We start from the raw sequence: 23,650 nt of genomic DNA, 5'->3' as shown, positions 1-23,650 counted from the left end.
TGTATTTTCTGTTGACTATACTACTTATATATGAAAAAATATATATAAGAAAATTTCAGTTTAATTAAGATTAATTTATTTAATTAAGGTTAACATTTTTAAATAAAACTAGAACTTGTTAAATACACGGTTTTGTATTTTTGAAAAAACGTTATCATGAGCATTTTTAGATATCCATAAATATTCTTTGTAGATTTTTACTGATTGCATAACGTTAACAACATATTTTGTGGTAATATCATAGTTTGTGTTGGCCATTTTTATATATTGAATTGGAGATGCAGAAATGAAAATATTTAAATTTCCAATGTAATTTCCTTAACAATATATGAAATGTTAATCAAGAAATAATTTAGAAATACCTAGTTGGTAGTGATTATAGTGATAGCTGCTATTCATTGTGTGCTTATTATGTGGCAGGCAGTGTATTTTAAACACATTATATAATTTTCTCATTAATTCTAAAGCTGCTCTATTTTTTGTATTTTCTCTCTTTTTTTTAATTGATGAAATAGCAGAGGCATAGAGAAGTTAAGTATATCCATGGTTTCCCAGCTAGCTCGTTTCACAAATAAAGTGTTTCAGAACTGTAATAATAAATCAAGGCTATTTATATTTTGAGTAGCTAGATTTTAGTAACTGTTCCATGCTAGGCACTGATTTAAAAACCGCTTTTACCTACCATACCAAAGTGTCTCCCCATTTTTATATATTGGACATTGGTCTAAGTACTTGGGAGATATAAAGAATATGCAGGAACTAAGTATATTTTTTCTTAATTTCATTTGTGTGTAAAATAGAAACAATCAGCTATTTGCATTTAATTTATGAAGATTCAGGGTAGCATTTCATACGTAACGTGGTCTTATTTCATATCCTTCTGTTAGATTTTTAAAAATAGCCGCTACATAAGATTGTTTCTGTTATACCTACTGTTTATGTTTAAAGTTCTCTAGGGTATCTCTGAAAACTTTCTGATCCTGGACTCTGAATTTATAATCTAGTTAGTGATATGGCAACGTAAAACAGTATATGATAAGGGATATGGACAAACTGAGAAAAGAAAGATCATTCTTGGTCGAAGTGAATAAAAAACTAAGAGGAGGAGGTGGGTGTTTTGATTTGAGTTTTGTAGGAGAAATAGGGTTTAGATATGTGAGTATGTGGGATTAGGAGAAAGAAGGGTTATTTCAGAAAGGGAAATGGTATGAGCGAGGAAAACAAAATTTATTGGTGGCATAGTCAGAGTGGTTAAGAAGCATGCATGTCAGATATTTTTTGGAATGAGGTAGGGTATAAATTTGTCTATTTCATCTCATCTATTCAATGTATTTGATCAAACTTATGAGTGCCTGTTATATGCAAGATATTCTGAAAAATTCTGTGGTGGACATAAATGTATAACACTTGATCCTAGCTCTTATTTTTTAACACTAGCAGGAAAGATAAGATGCACATAAAGTAACTTGTGAATTTAATAAAGCACTTTAACATGAATTATCTCACTTGATCTTAATAATTCCATGAGATGGTAACGAAGATTCTTACTGTCATTATTTCACAAACTAGGAAACAGATTTCAGGGGCACACAACTTGTAAATAAGGGGTGAATTTTTTGATTTCTGTATGCTAGTTCTCTTTCTGCAGCACTGTGTTGCCTCCACAATATCATACAAGGGAGAATGTCATAAGTGCCACTTTGGTTGGTTTAATGAATTAGTGAGTAGTAAATAGATGTAGGGAGCAAGAAAGGATATCTGATTAGTGAGTTTGAGAATCTACATGGATAAATTTTTGAAATGGAATAGCACTCATTTAATCACTCCCCAATATTTTAAATACCTACTGTGTACTAGACAGTGTTCTAGGTAGTTAGGATACCTCAAAAAACAAAACAGGCAAAAATTTCTACTCTTATGGATTTTACTCTCTATTAAAGGAGATAGCATACAATAAATATAATAAATGAATTATGTTATATTGGGAGATGATAAATAATATGGAAAAAAAGAAAAAATCAGTGAAATAATGTCGAGTGTGTATGGAGAGGAGATAAGTTGCAGTGTAAGGACGATAAAAGTAGTCCTCATTTAGGTGACATTTGAGTGAAGGCTTGAGGAGATGAAAGAGTCATGTTGCTGGCTATCTGGGGAATAAGTACTCAAGTCAGACAAAGTAACCCCAGGGTGGGAGCCTGCCTGACATGTTAAAGGAATAGCGAGGAGGCCAGTATGAGAAAGCTGAATGAGTAGGGGACAATAGTGCCCCCTTCTCTGCACCCCCGTGTTCCAAGACCTCCAGTGGTTGCCTGAAACTGTGGATAGCACCAAACCCTATATATACTTTTTTTCTTACACATACATACCTATGGTTTAATTTATAAATTGTGCACAGTAAGAGATTAATAACAATGACTAATAAAAATAGAATAATTATAATTATATACTATAATAAATGTTATGTGAATGTGGTCTCTCAAAATATCTTAATGTGCTGTATTCACCCTTGTGATGATGTAAGATGATAATAATGCCTATGTGATAAGATGAAGCAAGGTGAATGATGTAGCACTGTTACTTGGCCTTAGACTATAACCTAATGATTTCATCACACTAAGAATGGTGCTCAACTTAAAATTTATAAAATGTTTATTTTTGAAAATTTCCATTTATTATTTTTGGACTTCTGTTGCCTGAAACCATGGAAAGTGAAACCATGGATAAAGGGGGACTACTTTAGTAAGAGTTGAGGTGAGAGGTCACAGGTCATCAAATCAGGTATGACTTCATAAGGCATTGTAAGGACTTTGGCTATACTCTGAATGAGATGGGGAACCATAGGAGAATTTTGAGTATAGGAGTGACCTGTTTCTGACTTGTTTTTAAAAAGAATTGCTTTAGCTGCTGTGTGAATAGACTACAGGGAGTCAAGGATGGAAGCTGGGAGACTAATGAGGAGTCCGTTAGAATCTAGGCAAGAAGTAATGATGGTTGAAACCAGGGTCTTAGCGGCCTTAAATAGAGTAGTCAGAGGGATCAAAGCAAGAGATTAACAATGATGAGTTTGAAAGATTTTGAAGGTCCTGAATAGGATTTCCCAGAAGGCAAGTGGAGTTCATTAGCAGTATATTGCACCAAGACAGGGGTTCTCCATGAAGAAAAGAATAATGAGCCTTGATGTAGATTTTATGCAGCAACGTAAATATCTTAGAAAAACTACTAAGTTATTACAGAGGAAGACCTAATGAAAGAATCCTAAGGAAATTTAAGGAGATGGCTGTTGAATACTTGTTTTTATGACAGTAGGATAGAGATAGGCCATGTTTTGAAGCAGTGGTAAGATTCACTTAACTACCTGATCTTTAGTGCTTTTGCCAACTTTGGTCTTTGAGTCTATGGTGTGGAATGTAAAAAATTATACAGACGAAAGTGTAAACTTGGTTAAGTGTACTAAAAGCTTTCATGGTACTATCTCAGTTTACATGCTCTTCTTTTATATCTTTTGTAAAACACCAAAGGATCAGAAATGTTTTCCCCCAGTGTTTGCTCACATATTTGTTTGGTAATGTTTATTGAATGTTTGACCTAGCATTGTTTTAGGTTAGGGATCTACAGACCTTTTCTGTAAATAGTAATAGGTAAATATTTTTGACTGTATGATCTCTCTTGCAACTTCTCAACTCTGCCGCTAAGCATGAAAGCAGCTACTGACAATCTAAGTGAATTGGCATGCCTGGGTTTGGCTGTGATGGATAGTATCTGGGCCGTTGCCCATACTTTGCTTACCTCCATCTTGGGTGAGAGCTACATATAAATCATGTTTCAGCCTTATTTTCAAAGACCTTACAGTCTTGTTCGGGTGGCAAGATTTACATAAGTGGCAATTAAAGAAGCAGTGTGATATAATCAAGCCCAGAAGCCAGGAGCCTGTGGTTTTAGATTATAAGAAAGTCTTCTTCTGTTATTAAATATCAGTGTGACCTTAAACAAATTAAATTCTCTAGGTTTCATTTCCTTCATTTTCAAGATGAAGTCATTGTACTAAATTTTATTTAATGTTACTTCAAATTTGAAAATTCCTCAAATTAAACTTGCTCTACTTCCCAGCCTTTTTCATAGCACACATAAAAATTAAAATATCTTGCCAACTTTGGTCTTTGAGTCTGTAGGTAGTGATGATATATTCATAGTGAGGTTGTTGATTACATCAACCGAGGCTCTGCTCAACCACCTGGAGTGCTGAGGTGATCAATATCTACAGCATACTTACAACCCATTCTTTGCAGTTAAAACCTTTGGTAGAGAACAGTATTTAATCGGATGTTACTGAAATTAAGGGCAGTAGAAGTTCAGAAAAGGGAGAGCTAAGTATGGGGTCAAGATATCAGTGGGTTTTATAGAGTATATTCTCTTTGGAGGATGTCTTAGGGGTATGAGACACAGTCATTATAGATATTCTCCATTGTAAGACAACATAATACATGCAGATTTTAAGTTTCAAAATAGCTGAAATTTGCATTAAAAAAGCAGAAGAAATAAACAAAAGAAAACCCCAAAAGTGAGCCCCTGGAGAGCTAGGACCATGCATTAGTTATCTTTATTTATATCACATGCACAACCCTAGAGCCTAACCAGTACGAGGACTAGTAAGACATTTAGAGGAAGTAATGAAAGATAAGATTGAATATTGTATGATTATATATAGCTGATTTTTAAAATTTTAATTTTGAGTTGATGTCTTTATCATTATGAATACAAAACTAAATAATTTTGATGATGTGTTTGGATGGTAAGGAGCTCTCATTACAGATTAGGGGGTTCGCATGTTGCAAATATATTAAATTTTTACAGAACAATTATATTCAAGGTAGAATAAAATAGGAAGAAAACAGCCAAGGTATTAGGGAGCTGAGCTAAGAAGTTACTGTCATATAATATAAATGTCCACCAACTTATAAAACAACATTCAATTGTTTATTCTATGGGAAAAGTCATTTTGAATTTCAGTGTTAGAAATGATTTATAGGTTTCCAGGCTAGTCCCAAGATTTCATTTCTCCAAAATCTAGATGAAATATATACTATTTCACAATTACAGTGGTAACTACCTAGTGAAATAATATGAATTAATGCTATTTAAATATCCTTATTTTATAAAACTAACAGTGAATGAGATTTTTTTTTTTTTGCCATAAATTTCGAGAAAGAGTAAGCTTAGAGGGAAATGAGAAGGTAGGTGATGAAAATTTTGGAAGCTTAAGGGAAAGTTTGAATTTAGTGATCCTGGTTCTCTCTTAAGGTTACTATCACCTCAGAGCTCACTACATCATTTTGGTATTTATAGGTGAAAGAGCCATATACCTTTATTAGATCATTTCTCATTTAGAAAAAAAAGTGCAGCTTGCCAACAGCATTAATTTAATTTTACATAAACACACTCTTTGAGACTGAAGCAAATCTCATTGTGGTTAAGCAAATCTCACTATGGTTTTCAATGTGAAAATAAAATATAAAAACTGTTCTTGGAGTTATTTCTAAACAGAACTTGTTTCTAATCCTGATGTAATAAATGTATACATAAATTGGATTCGTCAAATGAATCTTCAGCTAACTGTTTGAGAACGATGTTAACATCATGTGTAGGAATGGTCCGATTTCTAGGATTTGACATTTTCAATGATCGAGAATTACTACATTTCATAAATGGAAATACCACTACTAAAAACAGAATGATATAAATAGAATGATGTTATTTGTTTCCAAAGACTATCAATATAGTAGAGCGATGCAAAAAATCAAAGCGAGGTATTTCGTGGTAGACTTTGAGGGTAAGATTAGGACTGTAATCTGCGAGTTATCTTGGGGTAAATGCTGCAGCTGCAAGTGCCACCGGCGAGTATTCTCTGGGAAATGGGAAATGGGTTAGACTGCAATTAGGGAAGTTTTATGGGTTACTTGCAATATGGATGGAAAGGGAATTTTTTGTAATGCCTTGCTAAATCTGGAAATTAGAGTAAAGAAGAAAAGATTGGAGCAGGCAGGTGGGGGAAGAAGGGGAGGTAGGATTTTTCTTTCTGATAATTTCCACGCTTAGGTGGCCAAGAGCCCAAAATGTTAGGATGGCTTCACAATGAATAGGCTGAATGAACCACACTTGATAGAATCATGGTTTCCAGGTTGACATGTGGATTTTCCTTGCAACAGAATTGGATAGCTTTGGGTAGGGGACGGGGGAAGGCACCATCTGTCACCTTTCTCCTACACTGGAAGTCCCATGCAACACTGCCTCAGCTGCTTTCTCTGCCTCCAGGCTGGCACCTCAGAAGTAGAAGATGCAGCAGAAACTTCAGACTGCTTTTCCCACTGGCCAATATCTACACAAAATGGAATCGGGGCTTGGCCTGCCTAGGAGGACTTCTCAACCAAGGCCAACACCGGAAAAGGCACTCAGAGCTCAATGCCTGCTGCTGTCTGGAGTTCATCTTTGAAGTAGCTCTCAAAAACGCATTCTTTCTATTTTTAACCAGTAACAAATTTGTAGTCTTAGAGTTTGTGGATTCCCTAAGGTTAATAAATGAGGGACTCTGCCCTCCGTGGTAAATCATAGCAAGGTGGTATTCTGCTCTGTTCAAATGAAAAGGAGAGTTCTAAGAGCGAATTAGTTGAACTGTGAGCAAAACCAGAAAGCTCAGGTGTTCTGTTCTCCCAAGGGGGAAGAAATTAGTGGGAAGGGTAATTTCTGTTGCTGACCACCAGGTGGTGCCTCTAGGCTAGGATCAGTACTCAGAAGTGAAGGTATGACTCTCCTGCTGACAAGGATGTTGATAAACAGGGGATTATAACTTGATGAGTAACTGGTACAGGAGATCATTAGGATATGGGCTGGATTGAGTACAGTGCCTATGAGATAGTAGTAGTAGGTGTTTTTTGTAAATACTGAACCAAATTGATAACTATGGAAATGGAATAGACAATGGAAACCCAAAGATTTGCTTGGGAGAGCTAGTAAGATAATGTTCATTTTCCAATAAAACAATTGAAAAATTGTATTGTTTGATGAAATCAATAGGGACCTCTATATTCTGTATATTTAGATAGCTGACATTATCAAAGGGAACATTTTATTCCCTGTCAAGGGAATAATATGAGGCTGGAAAAGTAGGAATAAGTCAGAGATGAAGATGTATTTTGGCTTTTTAATTGTTCTCTATTAAAAGTACTTCATAGAGCAAAATGTGGTTGCCAGAGCATGTAATTTTTAGGTTTATCGACCCCAGCTCAGAAGTCCAGAATGTGTGTTTCTTTTAATATAGTATATTTACGCTATGGCTCAAAAGATACTGTGATTATCCTCAGTGTGTTGACATTTAATATGGTCCTCCTAAGAGTGAAATTAAAGATATAGATAGGGTGTTCTTAACCTTGGTAAATTTGTCATGCAGTTTATCATCATAGGGATGCTTCTTAAAAAAACATTTTTTTTTTTTTTTAAAATCTGAGTTACATTCCTTCTGTTCCAAGCAGCAGGTTTTATAATGAAGGCTCAACGTAGTATAAATACACTGTCAGGTTCACTCTTTAAGTTCAATTTAACCTTTTCCTTTATATTAGAAAATAGAAACAGACTTTAGAGTAATTAGACCTCTAAAGGAATATAGTAAGTGACCTAACTTCTGCTTTCTACTTTTATTCACAAGAGATTTGGGTACTTTATCAGTAGCCTTGAATCTTAGGATTGAGGGAAGAGAATTTTGGCATGGAAAGTCTACCACTCTTTTGTTTATCCAGAACACTGTTACAGGGTCTTGCCTTGTAACTGTTAGCTTCTAGACTCCTAGGTAGAGATACAGAGAGACATAAGAACAGACCAGAATCATATATAAGGTAATCACTAGAACAGATTGATTTTTCTTCAGAGATCATAGTATAACATTTTATCTCAAGAAAGGTGACTTTGGCCAAATTAACACAATGTTGGGCTTAGTAAGTATTTGTTAAAAATTGACTTATGTTGATGTTACATCATCTTGACCTATGATCTTGTCAGTCAATGGGAGCAGACTACATTTCACTTCTGAACTTTCATACTTCAGAGTCACACTATATATATATATATATATATATATATATATATATATATATATATATATGTGTGTGTGTGTGTGTATATATATATGTGTGTATATATATGTATGTATGTATGTGTGTGTATCACTATATATACGCATATACATATATATTATGCATTAATTTATGTCTCATTTTATAGACAGATTTTGAAAATATATTAATAGAATCATTTAACATATATAAAAGATGTTTAAAATTTTATGACAACTCTCTTTACAAAAAGAATTAACAAGGATTTGTTGGTTTATAGGTTATAAAAATATTCGTATTTCTAGCCAAAGGTCAAGTCAAATATTTATTAAGAACTGACAAGTATATTTTATCATAGTAATATCTTACTGGGATGAGCCCTGACCCAGATTTCAAAATTGTAATAATGAGGAAATGAAGAATTAAGAAACGTTACATTACAAAATGAATCTCTTGCAACACAAGTGATTTTCAGCCAGTAGATCACTGGCTGTTGCCAAGTGATTAGCAAAGACTCATAGGGGTAATCCTAACCAAGCTTCTCATTTTCTAGGTGCAAGATATTAAAACCTGCCTGAAGTTATACAACTAATTATGAGTGCTATTACAGATCCCTGGGTTACCTCTGATTTTGTGTTCAGCATTCTTACCTCTTTACCCTGTTGACCATGTCATAGAATCAAAGAACACTAGTTCTGTTGAGCAGGGGACAAGAAAAGGGAAAAAGAAAGTTTTTCCTCTTCAGATATTGGTAATGAGATCAGCTTGTTTGGAAGAGGTTAGAACTCTAACAGCAATGACAAAGGCTGATTTCATCACTATCTCGTTTGGTTTCTTTTTTTCTTTTTGGGGGGGGCGGTTCTTATGTTCTTACTTTTAAATAACTTGTCATCTTTTTCAGATGAGTAGCAGTGGAAATAAATAATGATTCTCTAGAGTTATTTTAATACTGTTCATTAAAATATGAGCAGTAACATTTTGGATTCTCAGATATCTAAACAAAATAATAAGAAAAAAGTAATTAATTATTTACAGTATCTAAGATAAAGCCTTTTCGATTTCGTGAGATAGCCAGTTAAATAAACAGTCTCCATGGAGCTATTTCTGCGTTGTGAGGTTGACGGATATGGTGGGGAAAGAGAGCTCAAATTAAGTCTCACATTAACCACAACATAATGTTGCAGAATTATAGTTAAGAATTTTAAGATTCATTTAATAATTGACAATTTTTTTCAGGTAGTTGGTAGTAATCTTTGTAGGAATGTTTCGTGGAAATGAATTTGTTTTAATATCATTATATGGGATCATACTCAGCTCATTGAGCATATCATGTATGCAAGACCTTCTCTCTCTCTCTCTCTCTCTCTCTCTCTCTCTCTCATTTAAGTTGCATGCGAGCTTTTTGAGGTAGATCCGATCTCCATTTTTACCAGCGAGGTAATAAGAGCTTAGGGAAATTTTTAAATTTGCCTAAAACCAGAGAGCTAATATGACTGAGTCTAAGTTCTTTGCTTATTCTACCATAGCACAAATGACTCAATATTGTAAATTTTTATCATGTACTTAGTGTGAAAAGTGTAATATAAAGACAGAGAGTATAGAAGATCTTAGAAGGATCTAGACTGCCAAAAAGTTGCTAACCTGCAAATTAGTTGAAAAATACATCTAAGTAAACTATTTTTCCTAAAACACTTAAGGAAAAAACTGAAACAAATATCTTAACAAAGCAAGATTTGAAGCCTGATAACTAACTGTTATAGTAGAGAAGAATAAAATAGAAATTTAGGTAAAAGAAATAAAAATTTTTCATTGCTTTCCATATCTTGTCAAAAGACCACAAGAGAAGTCACCACAATTTTCCTAACCTCCAAACAATGCATTAAAGTAAGAAAAGAAAGGTATTTGGTTGATTTTTCTTTGCTTCCAGGTAATCTCACTAGCAGGTAATCTAGTAGTTAGTAGCAATGATAATTTTTAATTCTGTTTTTGGTTATTTTTCCCTTGCCAAGTTGTTGTAGCCATCTGGAGGGTTAAAAGAAGAGTATTGAAGTTTCACTTTTCTTTTTGAGCCTTTTATTAATACAACATCTTAGGCTGGGAGGGACTTCTATTGTCATTTTATTCAGCTCTATAACATTCTCCCCCAGTGGTTATCTGACCTAAGAAGCCCATTCTATTTGTGGATGCCTCTCTTAGACAAACCCAACTTATTAAACTGAAATCTGGTTCCCTATATTTCTCCAATTAAGGCCAGTCAGAATATGTAATGCCTCTGCAGGCTTGAATTGCTTTCACATTGTGTGTCTTTGAATAGTTCTTTCCCTGGGTTATTCTTTTTTTATTTTTAATTCAACAAATATTTATCGATCAAGCATTCTAAGTGTTAGAATGCAGTAGTGAATCCTCAATACAGACACTAGTATGTGAAGTATTATTATCTCAAAAACAGTAAGTGAGGAAACAGAATCTTGAGGTTGAAATCATTTGTCAGATTCACTTAGAAGTTACTGGATGTCAGGACCAAGTTTTTCTAGCTCCAGAACTCATGCTTTTGACCACTATTCTTTGCTGGTGTGAGTCTTCTTGCCAAAAATAATCTTGTAGCTATCAGTAAGTCCTGGAGTAGATAACTCAGAGAGAAAGCTGACTTAAAGAATGGCTTAAATATCTTATAGCTAGGAGATTCTGGGGTTCCTTGAGATGCTTGAATGAATTTGGAGCCTGTGTTCCCCTGAGAAACTTTAAATCAAGTAGATTCTTGATAGTCACAGACTTACAATTGTGATTTTAACAATTCTCTAAGGATCCCAGAAGTCCATGAAAAATATGAATATTATTTTTCAAATTTGAATATTTTCCTTATTCAGGGGCCACAATAGTCTTCTCCATATTGATCTAATTTTAGTATATATGCTGCTGAAACAATCACTAAGGTATTCTTTCACATCATAATTTTGAATACTCAGTCATACTGGTCCCTATTTTTATTTTTCGCAAAACATTGCTTTAATGTCTGGTGATCTCTGAAACCCAAAGAAATTTTGTCTTAAAAAAAAAATTCCCAGCTCAGAATAATAGAAATTTTAGTCTACTGAGGTAAAAGAATACAGTATTTCTCAGGAAATCAGATGTGGTGATGTAGGATGGTCTGGGTCTATAGAGGCCTAAGAAGAAGAAATTCTTGTTAGCAATTTCTTTCTTTTTAGGATAGTAAGATAGCAAATGTTCCTTTTCCATCATATTTGTGATTTCCTGATCTTCTTAGACTTCGCATTGATTTTTTTTTTTTTTAAGTAGTATTCCGAAGTGCTAGTACTTCAGTTGAAGTTGTTAGTTTTGATCCTACAATACACACTTGTAATCTGGAAAGCATTATATATGACACATTTGAATATTGCTTTCCTGGTTTGGGGTAGATTGTTTTAGTTTGAGAGAAGTTTCCAGATTTGATTTCTGAGCTAGAGTCTTAATTAGATGTTGACCATTTTATTTGAACTTAAACCTCCTTTTTAGTTAGTATCAGTACCAGAGAATTAATTCATTTACTAATTTACTTGGGAAAGATGTTAGGAAGCTTTCGTACCATGATTTCTAGAGATCTTCTGCTGATAACTTTGGTACTACTGAGAGAGTAATCTTTGATGAAATTGCTAATTCTTCTGCATTGTACTAATGATTCTTACTGTTCACAGTGTATTTTAAACACAGATTTCTGGGTTAATCCTAATACACTTCCAAAGTCTTATTTTTAGTTACCGACCAGGTTATGGAACTAATTCTTAACAAAGGTTGGCCTAAATTCTGAAATTTGCAGAGATTCCTATGGTTAGTAAATAACTTCAGGATTTTTGCTTTGGTCAGTAGCTTGTTTTGGTTTTAAATAAAAAAGTTGAAAATGTGCCTTGAAAACCTAATGTCATCTAAATGTGCTTTCCTTTTTAAAGACTCTAGATATGGCAGCTTTCCAAAGACTCATTTTTCATTTTGTTGCCTTATTTTTAGAATATTACTTGTGATAATATGAACATTTTCTTTAAAAACAAAGTATTTCCTATATCTGGTCAATAAAGCATTTCGTTAGTATGATCTAAACAGTAGTATACTTGAAAAGCTAATTTCAAGGATAACAATGTCGTGTAAATATTAATTGAAATGGACTTGATATCTTCTTGGGATCACTTCCAATGTTAATATTTTGAGGAATTGGCCAAGGCCTTTAAATGTAGATAAATTCAGTCAAAATAGTCTTAAGTTTTAGATTCAGGTTGGAGGGATGATGAAAGATGTCCTCATAGGTCTTTATTTCCCTCTGGGGGTGTGTATGTGTTCGTGCACAGTTGTTGGACGCATTTTGTATGTGTAATAGAGAGCCAAATAATCCATTTTTCTGCTACTAGCTCTGCACTTTATTGCCAAGAGAATTATTATTTTATTATTATTTTTTTAATTTTTATTTTTTTATTTTATTAAGTTTATTGGTTAATACAATTATATAATTTTCAGGTGTACATTGTAATTTGACATCTGTATATTCTATTGTGTGATTACCACCCAAAGTCCAGTTTCCTTCAACTACCATATATTTGATCCCCTTTACTCACTTCACCTTCCCCGTCCCCCCTATGTTTGACTCCCTTTACCTTGTCTATCTCTCCCCTCCTCCCCCACCCCCTACCCTCTGGTAACCACTATATTTTGTTATTTTGAAAGACTATTTGGGTGCCATTAAGTTCTGATGATAAATAATTGATACCTGATTGATGATATACTTATTATGAGTATTTAATATCTATTGTTGATTCATAATTATATAGGTAGTTCCCCATGACCTATTTCTTTTTCAAATAAAGGGCATTAACTATTGAGTGTAGTGGACTCCAAATTATTTTCTCACCTATACCTTTTAGCCTGTCTCCAACATTTTTATATTTAATTGTAAATCATACACATATAATTGTTCCTATATATTATATACATCATATAACAAAAAATAAAAGGATCAAGTACAAAATATAGATGGAAATTATAATGTTTTCTTCCCACAACCCATTGGATTATCTTGCTTGTATCTTATATTTAGACCAAGATTAAAAATTAGAATAATTCCCCTCTAAATAACTTTTGGAAAATATGAAAATCATTTATACTTGCCGTAGGAATGCGAAACTAAAACAATAAAGGAACATATTTTACAATAGAACTGTCTAGCTTTGAGGTAGTCTGCCTTGGGATGATCAGGCTAAGGCTGGAGAACTACATATCATGCATGTGGTAGGAAATGTCCGTGACTCCAGTTGAAAGTTGGATTAAACAACTTCTGATATTCTTTCTAAGATTCTGTGACTTTTAATAGGAATTCACAGGTTGAACACTTAGATTTAAAACACTGCACGAAAGTTGGGCTGTGGGTGAGGATTTGGGTCAAGAATATGCTGGGAAATTGTTCAACTTCTTTATCCAAATCTTCTGCTCAGAACTTCTCTGCTGTCTTCTTTAGAAATTTGATGGTTTTGGATTCTCAAGCCATCTCCAAATAGGAAAAAGTTGTAAGGCCTTTTTTTTAAGCCCAAAGCCTGATTATATGGGAGAGTAAATATATAAGTTGTAAGGAGTTCCAGCAATGACTTTTATCACTTAACTCTGCTTCATTATACCAAAAGAAGAGAAAAAGAAACATTAAAGGAGGTGTAGAATGCATATACAATATTTTAAAGTGTATGGTATCACAGATGACTAAGTAAACATTTTCAATTTGTTAATTCCCTCTAACATAAAAAATTACTATTTTAGAAAGAATAATCTATTCTGCAGTAGAAATTGAACAGCTTCACTTTTATAGCTCAAAATTGTATTACCTTAAAAACAAAAAAACTTACTTCCCCACTCCCTTTCTTTTTCTTTTTTCTTTTCTATGAGAGAATGGTGGTTTTGTGAAATCCAGCTAGCAAAGTCAGCAATAAACTTAGAGCTTCTTTGCATTCTTATCTTGATTTGAGCATTGTAAATGTGACTGCAGTGCTACAGAGTGACTGCTTAAGTTTCTGTCTTGGTGGTGGTTTTCTTTCCCAGTTTATGTAATACCCTATACTCTTTTATTGTTATCACAGAGACAGAAATCTTTCACCAATGAATCTAAGAGTCTCAAATACGAGAATCACCAAAACTTGAGATTGTTTTTTAAGGCTAATCCTGCATTTATTGAGAAGATTTCTACCTCAGCAGCACTTTCCTTTTAAAAATAAAATATCCAAGATAAATGGCCATAAAAGTGAAAGAAATTCCTAATTCTGATCTGTTTACTTCTGAGTATTTCTTTATAAGAAGCCTAATAATGGAGTAGTGCATCAGAGGAACTGAAGATTGGTGTAACCTCTTCCATGTGGTGGTTCTGTGGAAAATGTTTTTTAGAACTTAAGTGAAATGGAAACTTACTAGAGCACATACAATTTTAGGGAGCATACTCTTGATTTATTAATAGAAGTTTCATATGTTAAATAGCTATGTACATGCACATTTAAATAACCACCTTATCATAATGTAGGGCTAGAATATCGTAAACACTGTTCTGGCTTAAGTTCACCAGAGGCTTTCCAACATTAAACTTGTTTTTGACGATTGTAGGTCTTTCAGGGCACAACTATACATTATTCTATGCAAAAGAACAACAGTGAGTAGGTTTTCTCTTCTTTGGAACTGTTGTCTGCTACAAGGATGCAGAACAGCTAAAGAAAACAATTACCCAACTTGTTATTCTAAGTGTGATTGTTTTCATCTATTTTTCAGATTCCTTAGGTGTCATACATTGTCTTTATGTAATTTATGATGAGTTATACCAAAGAATCAAGTTTAAGCAGATAAATACTTGCAAGATTAATATATTCTTCCTAAGAATGTTTGCCCAGAGGGCCTTAGGGTATAGATTGAACTTGCTTATGTTTCTCTGCAGAAGATGGAATGCAGGCTATTTTCTATTGTCAGACATTTAGTTTTGTGAGGATGGTAATAAAAGTATTATGATCCAAATGTAGCTCACGAGAATTTAGGCTGCAGTATAAATTACCGGATCTACATACTAGTTTGTAATTTGTAGCCCTTGTTTTTTGTTCGTAGTTCTATGTCATCTTTTGTGGATTGGCACAGAAATCAAGACTAGCTTGACTGTTACATCTTGTTTTCATCCTTGTGAGGATTTGTAGCTCTAGTGTTTTACTAAATAAAGTCAATTTGAATAAATAAATTTTCTGATTTAGATGAGTCACACTTTGTCACATCTAGACTAACTTTACTGAGTAGTTTTATTTTTACTCTTTTAGTGGGATTTGTATAAAAACAAGGTTAAAAAAGAACAAGCTGCCATTGAAACTGGCACAAATTTTTTTTGCAAAAGGCATTGATATTTGTATAAGGAAAGAATATTCCTGTGTCTCTCTCCTTAAATGCATAGAACACTTCACTTTTAGTTACCAAATGTGTGGGTTCCACCCTCCATACCAGTCAGTTTTCTAGAATACCAGTTGTGTGTCCTACAGTTTAATAGAGTTCTGATGTTATCTGAAGATAGTGTCAGATTCCACAGATTAAGAGCTTAGTCCCACAAGAGTGCCTCTCCTCCCCCTACAGCTTCCTATCGCAAGTCCAGGATTTCACGTATGTTTCTGACCAACTGGCTATAGATTGGAGGTTCCCCAAACCCATTCCTTAGGTTTGATTAATTTGCTAGAGTGGCTCACAGAACTCAAGAAAATATTTTACAGGTTTATTACAAAAGGATATAACTCAGGAACAGCCATATGGAAGAGATGCACAGGGTAAGCTTCCATGCTCTCTCCCAGGACCTCCGTGTGTTCACCGACCTGAAAATTCTCCAAACCCCATAGTTTAGGGATTTTTGTGGAAGCTTCATTACATAGGAACGATTGATTGACTCATTGGCCTATGGTGATTTGAACACAATCTTCAGTACCTCTGTCCTTTCCCAGGAGTCGGGGGAGGACTGAAAGTTCCAACCCTCTGATCACTTGGTTGGTTCCCCTGGCAACCAGCCCCTATTCTTAGGTTACCTAGGGGCTTTCTAAAAGTCATTTTAATATTATAAATTCCAGTTAGTTGTAAGGGGCTTGTTATGCATAATAAGACACCCATTTCACTTTTATGCTCCAAAGCTATTTCAGGAACTAAAGACGAAAGACCAAATATTATAACAAAAGATGTTCCAATTCGTCTTAGCCCTGAGGAAGTTCCAAGAGTCTTAGGAACTGTGATACAGAAACCGAGACAGAAGACCAAAATATATACATGTTATAAATTACAATATCACATGCTCAGTGTGGAAAATATCAAAAGCCATTCTTTTTTGTGTAATTTAAGTGTTTGAATGTATATTTTTTTTATAGATAACTGTCTCTCTCCTTAAAGATTTGTATCCTTGTGATTTTTTTTCTTCCTGTTTGTATCTTTTATTCACTGTCTGTGGCTTCACAATTCTGTATTGTCTTAGTACCATTTTTGAAATCACAGCTGGAAGCTTTGAAAAGCATTCTGACAAAAGAAGATTGATTTGTGACTTTAGGCCAACAATAAGCTACAGGAACAAAGAAATGAAGACATGAGTATTCAGATACGTGTCTGTGTCCTTAGTACTTCAGAGAATTGTTGAAACCAAGAATTTAAAAGCCATCTTTTTGCAACATAATTAGAAGTGTAAAACATCCTACTTTCTTATGAATCTACTATTTTAAAATTTTTGTGAAATTTTCATAGACTCATTTACTATCTCCCATCTTTCAGATTTTCAGGGCTCTCATAAACAAGTATTTTTTCAGCATCTCTAACCCAAGGAAATTTTTTTAAGTTTTTTATGTTTATTACATAGTATAAAATTTTTCTTTAAAAATGCCATTACAGGGTTTTAGTAACTTGAACTTTCTATTCAATTTTCCACTTCCTTCAAGCAACCATATTTAAACTTTTAACTATTTTCTAAATAACATGCATATAGTATTTTTTTGTTTTGTTTTAGATGTCTGTTGATTTCTTACAGTAAAGGTAATGACTTAGATCTCTTATCTCTCCTGCCCACATCTTACTAAAATTTCAGATAAATTTCAATATATTGTTTACATTATGCCAGTATAAATTATAGTATATTATGATTACATTTCTCTTTTTGTACATTTTTTTGTGTCTCGAGTTAATTGCTTCAGTTTTTACTGTTCTTTATATCTATAATTTGGTTATCTCCAAATTCTGAAAGAACTATAAATCTTCTCTCAATATTTTCAAAAACATGTACTCTTCTCAGTTTCATCTTTTTCTTAGTGATGTATCTCCTGGAGCCCTCACTTCTCTGGTCTGAATTGATTGCTCTACAAGACTGTTGTACACCATTTTTCCTGGAACTCTTTCATCTGTTAATAAAAAACATTTCATGTAATCTTCTTTAATTGGTTTATTTCTTTTTCATGAAGCACATTCTCTAGGAGCCTTATGAAAAAGGATACATGGAAGATAATTTTTCAGAAATGATGCCCATTTCAAAATTTATTTATTTTACTCTAATACTTTATTTACTTTAATACTTCATTGACTGGAATTTTAGGTTGGAAATAGTTTTCCTATAGAATTTTGTAAAGCATTTTGTCTTTATCTTCTAGCTGCTAATATTCCTGTTTGTTGAAAAGTCTGGCACCATACTGAAGATTCTTGATCTTTTGGGTAACACCTCTTTTTCTCTTAGAATTTTAACGAGTGTTCTGGTTATCTGTGTTATCCTGAAGTTTTAGAATTATATGCCTTGGTGTGAGTCTTGTTGGCATTCATTGGGCTGGGTACTTGAAAGTCCTTTCAATCTGGAAAACTCTGAAGACTAGATCTGGAAACATTAGTTTTAGAAAAGTACTATATATTTTCCATCAAAAACCAAAAATTTGTTTACCCTATACCTCCCACTAACCTGTCAAGTCCTTATCTGATTGGAGAAGAGCTGACTTTGTTTTAAATTTTTTATTATGTAGTATTTTATTCATATAAAAATAAACTTACGTAAGTTAAGGCACAATAACAAACAAACAATCTGTGAACCTACCACACAACTTAAAAATGGGAACATTACTGTTTCCATGGAACTCTATATGTGATTCTCCCACTGTATAAAATTTTGTATTTCGTTCACTTTACTTTTAAAAAATAATTGCATATGTATGTGACACTAAACTATTGTTTAGTTTTACTTGTTTGGGAGCTTTATAAAATGGAATTTTATAGCTTATGTAATCTTCTATGACTTGCCTTTTTGATGCAGAATGTGTTTAAGATCCATTTTATTCTATGTAGCTGTAGTTCATTTGTATTATTTAATTTTCTCCTCCACTTATATTTCTTTTTAAAATTTTCTTTTTATTTTTCAATTACAGTTGCCATACAGTTCTCCCACTTATATTTCTGTACTCTTGGCAGTCAGAGTCAGATTTGCTGATACAACATTTAGTTTAGTTTTATTATTATTATTATTATTATTTTCTGTCTCTTATTCTAATTTCTGGGAAATTTTCTTAAAACTTATTTTCCAATCATTCTAGTATATATTTTATTTCTATCATTTTTAATTTCTAAGTGCTTTTTTTTCCTCTTCTGTGAATACTTATTTTATAGATTTTCGTTTTCTTTTGTCTCTCAGGATATTTCCTTTTGCTTCCTATATTGTCTCTGTCTCTTTGGAGTTTCTTTTTTTGTTAGAGGCCTTTCTCAAATGTCTGGTCATCCGTGGCTGTCTTTTCATATTTGAGAGAGATGTTAAAATGCTGTGGGAAGCTCTGCTTTGTGAGGGCTTGTAGCTCGATTGTTTTTACTAGAGAGTAATTGGGCAGAGACCCTATTTATCGAGGCCCCTCCAGTTGTCAGTATGTGTAGGTCTTTTCTTCAGTCAGTTTTTTTCCAGAGGAACTATTCAAACTCTTGCCTTGGAGGTGGGTGGATGATGTTGGTGGTTATAAGCCTGGCTGCAAGAGTAGGAGGAAGAGAACTGAAATTCTCATTAATCAGTTTAAACCTTCTGTTCTCAAGATTGGGACCTCACCCCAGCATTCAACTGTGTCTGGAGTCTCACACTCTAGAATCCTTCTGGTCCCTTGCTTCAGTCTCACCATAAAGTAAACCTCTGGACTGATTGCCTTACTGTGTGTTAGAGTGTGATCTGCTGATCTAACTGCTCATTATAAATGCTTTTTAGCCAGTCCTTCTGTTTTCAGGCCCAACTGTATGCCTCTTTTTTTAGAGTAGTCCCTGATACTTTCAAGACCTGACCTTTTCTACAGTTTTGCCTTACTTCCTGTTAATTTCTCCACACCACCCACTACCCTGCCAAGTACTTATCTTACTGGAGAAAAACTGAAAGCTAAGTTATTTATTACTGGGCCATCCACCTTTCACCTTCCAAAGCTTTATTGACATCTGTCTACTGCTATCTCCTCTCTAGTTTTCTCTGCCTTTATGAGTATATACCTTTTATTATTCAATTTTAGTAGAAAGCCAAGATAAATAAGTTCAATCCTTCATGTTTAATCCATTCATTCCCTTCTAAGGATTCTTTTATTACAATAGAAATATGGAGGTCTTTGATACAGACTTACCCTCTAAAGGCTTCTATGTTCCCAAAGTAGAAATCACAGAAATTCTTATTTCTAATTGTAATTCAGGTTAGCCTTTTTTTTTTTCAGCACATACAGAGCCTGCTGAAATATAGGGAGCCACTGTTATGAAGTAGAAAAGACAAAGACTAGAATCCATTTGTTCCTTCCTATAGCCACTAATAAAATAGCATTTCTATAGCAAAATCACTTTTGTAGTTATCTTCTGTCTTATATTCTCTTTACTGAATAGCTAAACATGAACTGCATTCTCTTTTCATTGGCCTAGATTGTCATGGACAGAATAATCTTTTTAAAATTTGATTTTAGATATTAAAGCTTGGTCTTCCAAATCTCGATTTGGATGAAGGAAACCTGTATTAAGTTTAACTAAACTTTTTTATTAGGTTTAGTACTTAAACATAACATTGAACTATATCAAATTGCCAATATTTGAACAGTTTTAAGCGTACGGAAATGGTAGTTTTATGTGATTTAACAACAGTTAAACGACCTTAACAGTGTTGGTAACAGACCTTTCTGCTCAATATAAGAGTTCGTATAGCATTCTTGGAAACATTCCAATAAGAGGAAAGGAAACGATAAAAATGATATTGTGTTAAGTAAGCAGAGTTGAGGTCCCTATTTGGTATAACCACTAGGTCCTAGAGCTGCTTCAGGGTTCCTATTATGTTCTAGAAGCTACACAGTGCTGAAGCTGAAGGCTATACATTCCATAGAGTGCCAATTAAGTGCACAACGCCTGTGAATTTAGACACATACCCACTTTGAGCACCTGGCTGCCAGGATGCAGCAAATACCAATTTAGCTTGAGTAGTATTAATTTTGTTTACTGTGTATACTATTTTCATGTGTATTTCCTTAGATTAGTTAATAATTGAGCTTTAAAAAGATAATATGACTGTCCCTAAGGTTCAAAACATTGTAGAAATAAAATACATAATACCAAAAAGGATGGGTGGAGGGTAATGGAGTTAAGTTATTATTTAAGGTCTTGGTTTGTTTGGAATAAGTTAACAATGTATATTATAATTTGCAAGGTAACCACCAAAAGAATAACAAAAAATATATAACAAACTAAGATAAAATGGAATATTAAAAATAGTAAAGAAACAAGGAAAGAAGAATAAGGGAATAAAGAAAACATGGGACAAAGGAAACACATCTTCCAACACACAAGATGGAAGTAAAAGATAGGAAAAAATAATACCATGAAAACACTAACGGAAAGAAAGAAAAATGATAAAGCTATGTTAATATCACACACATTAGATGTTAAGGAAAGAAGTATTACCATAGATAAAAAATGACATTTCATAATGCTAAAACGTTTCTCTGAATAGGAAGACATGACAATTCTAAACAACCTTCTCGTTGCTCGATTTGCTAACCATTCTTATGTGTGATCTTTGGGTTTTTTCTTTTGACCAGTATTATCATTTGATGTAATTTTTCACTGCTAGAGATGTTTCTGTAGTCTGTGAGGGAAGAGTAATGCCTTTATCTCTGTGACTGGTAATGTTCATGTTCAACATACTCTGGGCATTATAAACAATTGCATGGGGTACCTACCACTTGAGAGAACAAAACCTCAGGCTTAAAATTATTTAATTTAGTGTTGTAGTTATTTTTAATGTAATTATCCTTTTTAAAATGCCAAGTATGAGAAATAGAATTTAGATGAGAACTAAAGAAATATATTTTAAAGGATTTTTTTTTAACATTGTGTGATTATGAGTAATGAGGTATTATAAAGAACAAATCAGAAAGGAGCCACTGTTTGTTCATGTATAAGGATTCTTGGCAATAAGCCATTTTTTGGTACTAGGTTTTGAAAGCTGTGCAATGATATGTCATTGTCAGAACTCTTTATTTCTATCTGGAGAGAATGCTCTATTATTTAGAGAATATTTCATTTTTCTGGAAGAAGACATCTTTTGGCTGGTTGATCTCCATGCCTAAATACAAGAAAAGGAAGAAGTGGTTTAAGGAAATAAAAGTGCCAAATCAAGGGGCATACTTAGAAATAGAAATGATTAGTTTAACTTTTTTCAAATCATGGTAAAATACACATAACGTCAAATTTACCATTTAACCATGTTTCATTGTATAAATTTATGTTAACTATATTCACAGTGTTGTGAATATCTCCAGACTTTTTCATCTTGCAAATCTGAAACTCTGTACCCATTAAAAATCTTTCCCTCTCTTCTCTTCCCCAGCCACTGGTAACCACCATTCTTTTTTCTGTTTCCATGAATTAGACTACACTAGCTACCTCATGAAAGTGGAATCATGCAGTATTTGTCTTTTTCTGACTGGCTTTTCACACTTAGCATAATGTCCTCAAGGTTCATCCATTTTGTACCAAGGATTTCCTTCCCTTTTAAGACTGAATAATATTCCTTTGTATGTATATAATACATGTTGTTTATCCATTTATCTGTTGATGGATTTCTGGTTTGCTTCCACCTCTCGGTTATTGTGAATAGTGCTGCTGTGAACATGGGTGTGCAAATACCTCTGTGAGAACCTGTTTTCAATTCTTTTGGAAGTAAATCCAGAAATGGGATTCCTGGATCATATGGTACTTATAGTTTTAATTTTTTTGAAGAACCACTATACCGTTTTCCACCGCAGTTGCACTATTTTACAGCCCCATCCAACAGTATGCAAGGGTTCCAATTTCTCTACATCCTTGCCAGTACGTATTTTCTGGTTTTTTTTCAATAGTACCCATCCTAATGGGTATGAGATGATATCCCATTGTGGTTTTGATTTGCATATCTTTGATGTTAGTGATGTTGATCATCTTTTCATGTGCTAGTTGGCCATTTGTATATCATCTTTGGAGAAATGTCTAATCAAGTCCTTTGCCCATTTTTAAAATCAGGTCGATTTTTGTTGTTGAATTATAGTAGTTCCTTTTATATTTGGACATTAACCCCTTATTAGATGTATGACTTGCAAATATTTTCTTCCATTCTAAAGGTTGCCTTTTTGCTCTGTTGATTGCGTTCTTTACCACACTGTTTTGATTACTGTAGGTATGTCATAATATGTTTCGAAATCAGGAAGCATGAGGCCTCCAACTTTGTTCTTTTTCAAAATTGTTTTGGCTGTTTGAAGTCCATTGAGATTATATATGAATTTTAGGATGAATTTTTCTATTTCTGTGAAAAATGCTCTTGGGATTTTGATAGGGAGTTTGTCGAATCTGTAGATTGTTTTGAGTAGTATGACATATTAACAATATTAAGTCTTCTAGTCCATGAACACATGATATCTTTCTTTTTAATGTGTGTTCTTTAATTTCTTTCAGCGATGTTTTGTAGTTTTCAGCATACGAGTTATTTCTCCTTGGTTAGGTTTATTCCTAAATATTTTATTGTTTTTGATGCTCTTTTAATGGAATTGTTTTCTTAATTTCCTTTTTGGGTTGTTCATTGTTTTTAACCCATTTAGGTGTTTTGATGAGTTAAATCAATTTATATTTTTAAAAAAGAGCTTTCTTTTTTAGAGCAATTTCAGGTTTATAGCAAATTCGAGAGGAATGTACAGAGAGTCCCCATAATACCACCTGCCCCAACATATGTATAGTCTCACCCATTATTATCATCCCCCACCAGAGTGATACATTTGTCACAATTTGATGAACCTATGTTGACACATTATAATCATCCAAAGCCTTTTGTTTACGTTAGTGTTGTGCATTCTTTGAATTTGGACAAATGTATAATGACATGTATCCACCATTATAGTATCATTCAGAGTATTTTCACTGCCTTAAAAATCCTTGGTGCTCTGTTATTCATACCCTCCCTCCTACCCTCCACCCCTGGCAACCACTGATCAAAATTTTTACTGTCTTCATAGTATTGCCTTTTCCAGAATGTCATTTAGATA

At 33.5% G+C, this 23,650-nt stretch overlaps 1 protein-coding gene and 1 non-coding gene across 6 annotated transcripts in view; one reads left to right on the top strand and one right to left on the bottom strand.

Annotated features, from left to right (window-relative positions):
* The window catches only part of TMCC1 (transmembrane and coiled-coil domain family 1), a 185,180-nt gene that overhangs the window by 57,532 nt on the left and 103,998 nt on the right, over window positions 1-23,650 (top strand). The gene's annotated exons all lie outside the window — the stretch shown is intronic.
* Window positions 10,922-11,024, bottom strand: LOC120622193 (U6 spliceosomal RNA). Its single transcript, XR_005658446.1, has one exon. It is a non-coding gene; the product is annotated as a U6 spliceosomal RNA (small nuclear RNA).

This window comes from Pteropus medius, unplaced genomic scaffold (genome assembly GCF_902729225.1).
Source record: "Pteropus medius unplaced genomic scaffold, Ma_sr-lr_union100, whole genome shotgun sequence".
NCBI classification, from domain to species: domain Eukaryota; kingdom Metazoa; phylum Chordata; class Mammalia; order Chiroptera; family Pteropodidae; genus Pteropus; species Pteropus medius.
The sequence above is the reverse complement of the archived record's forward strand: the minus strand, read 5'-3'. Positions and strand labels throughout refer to the sequence as shown.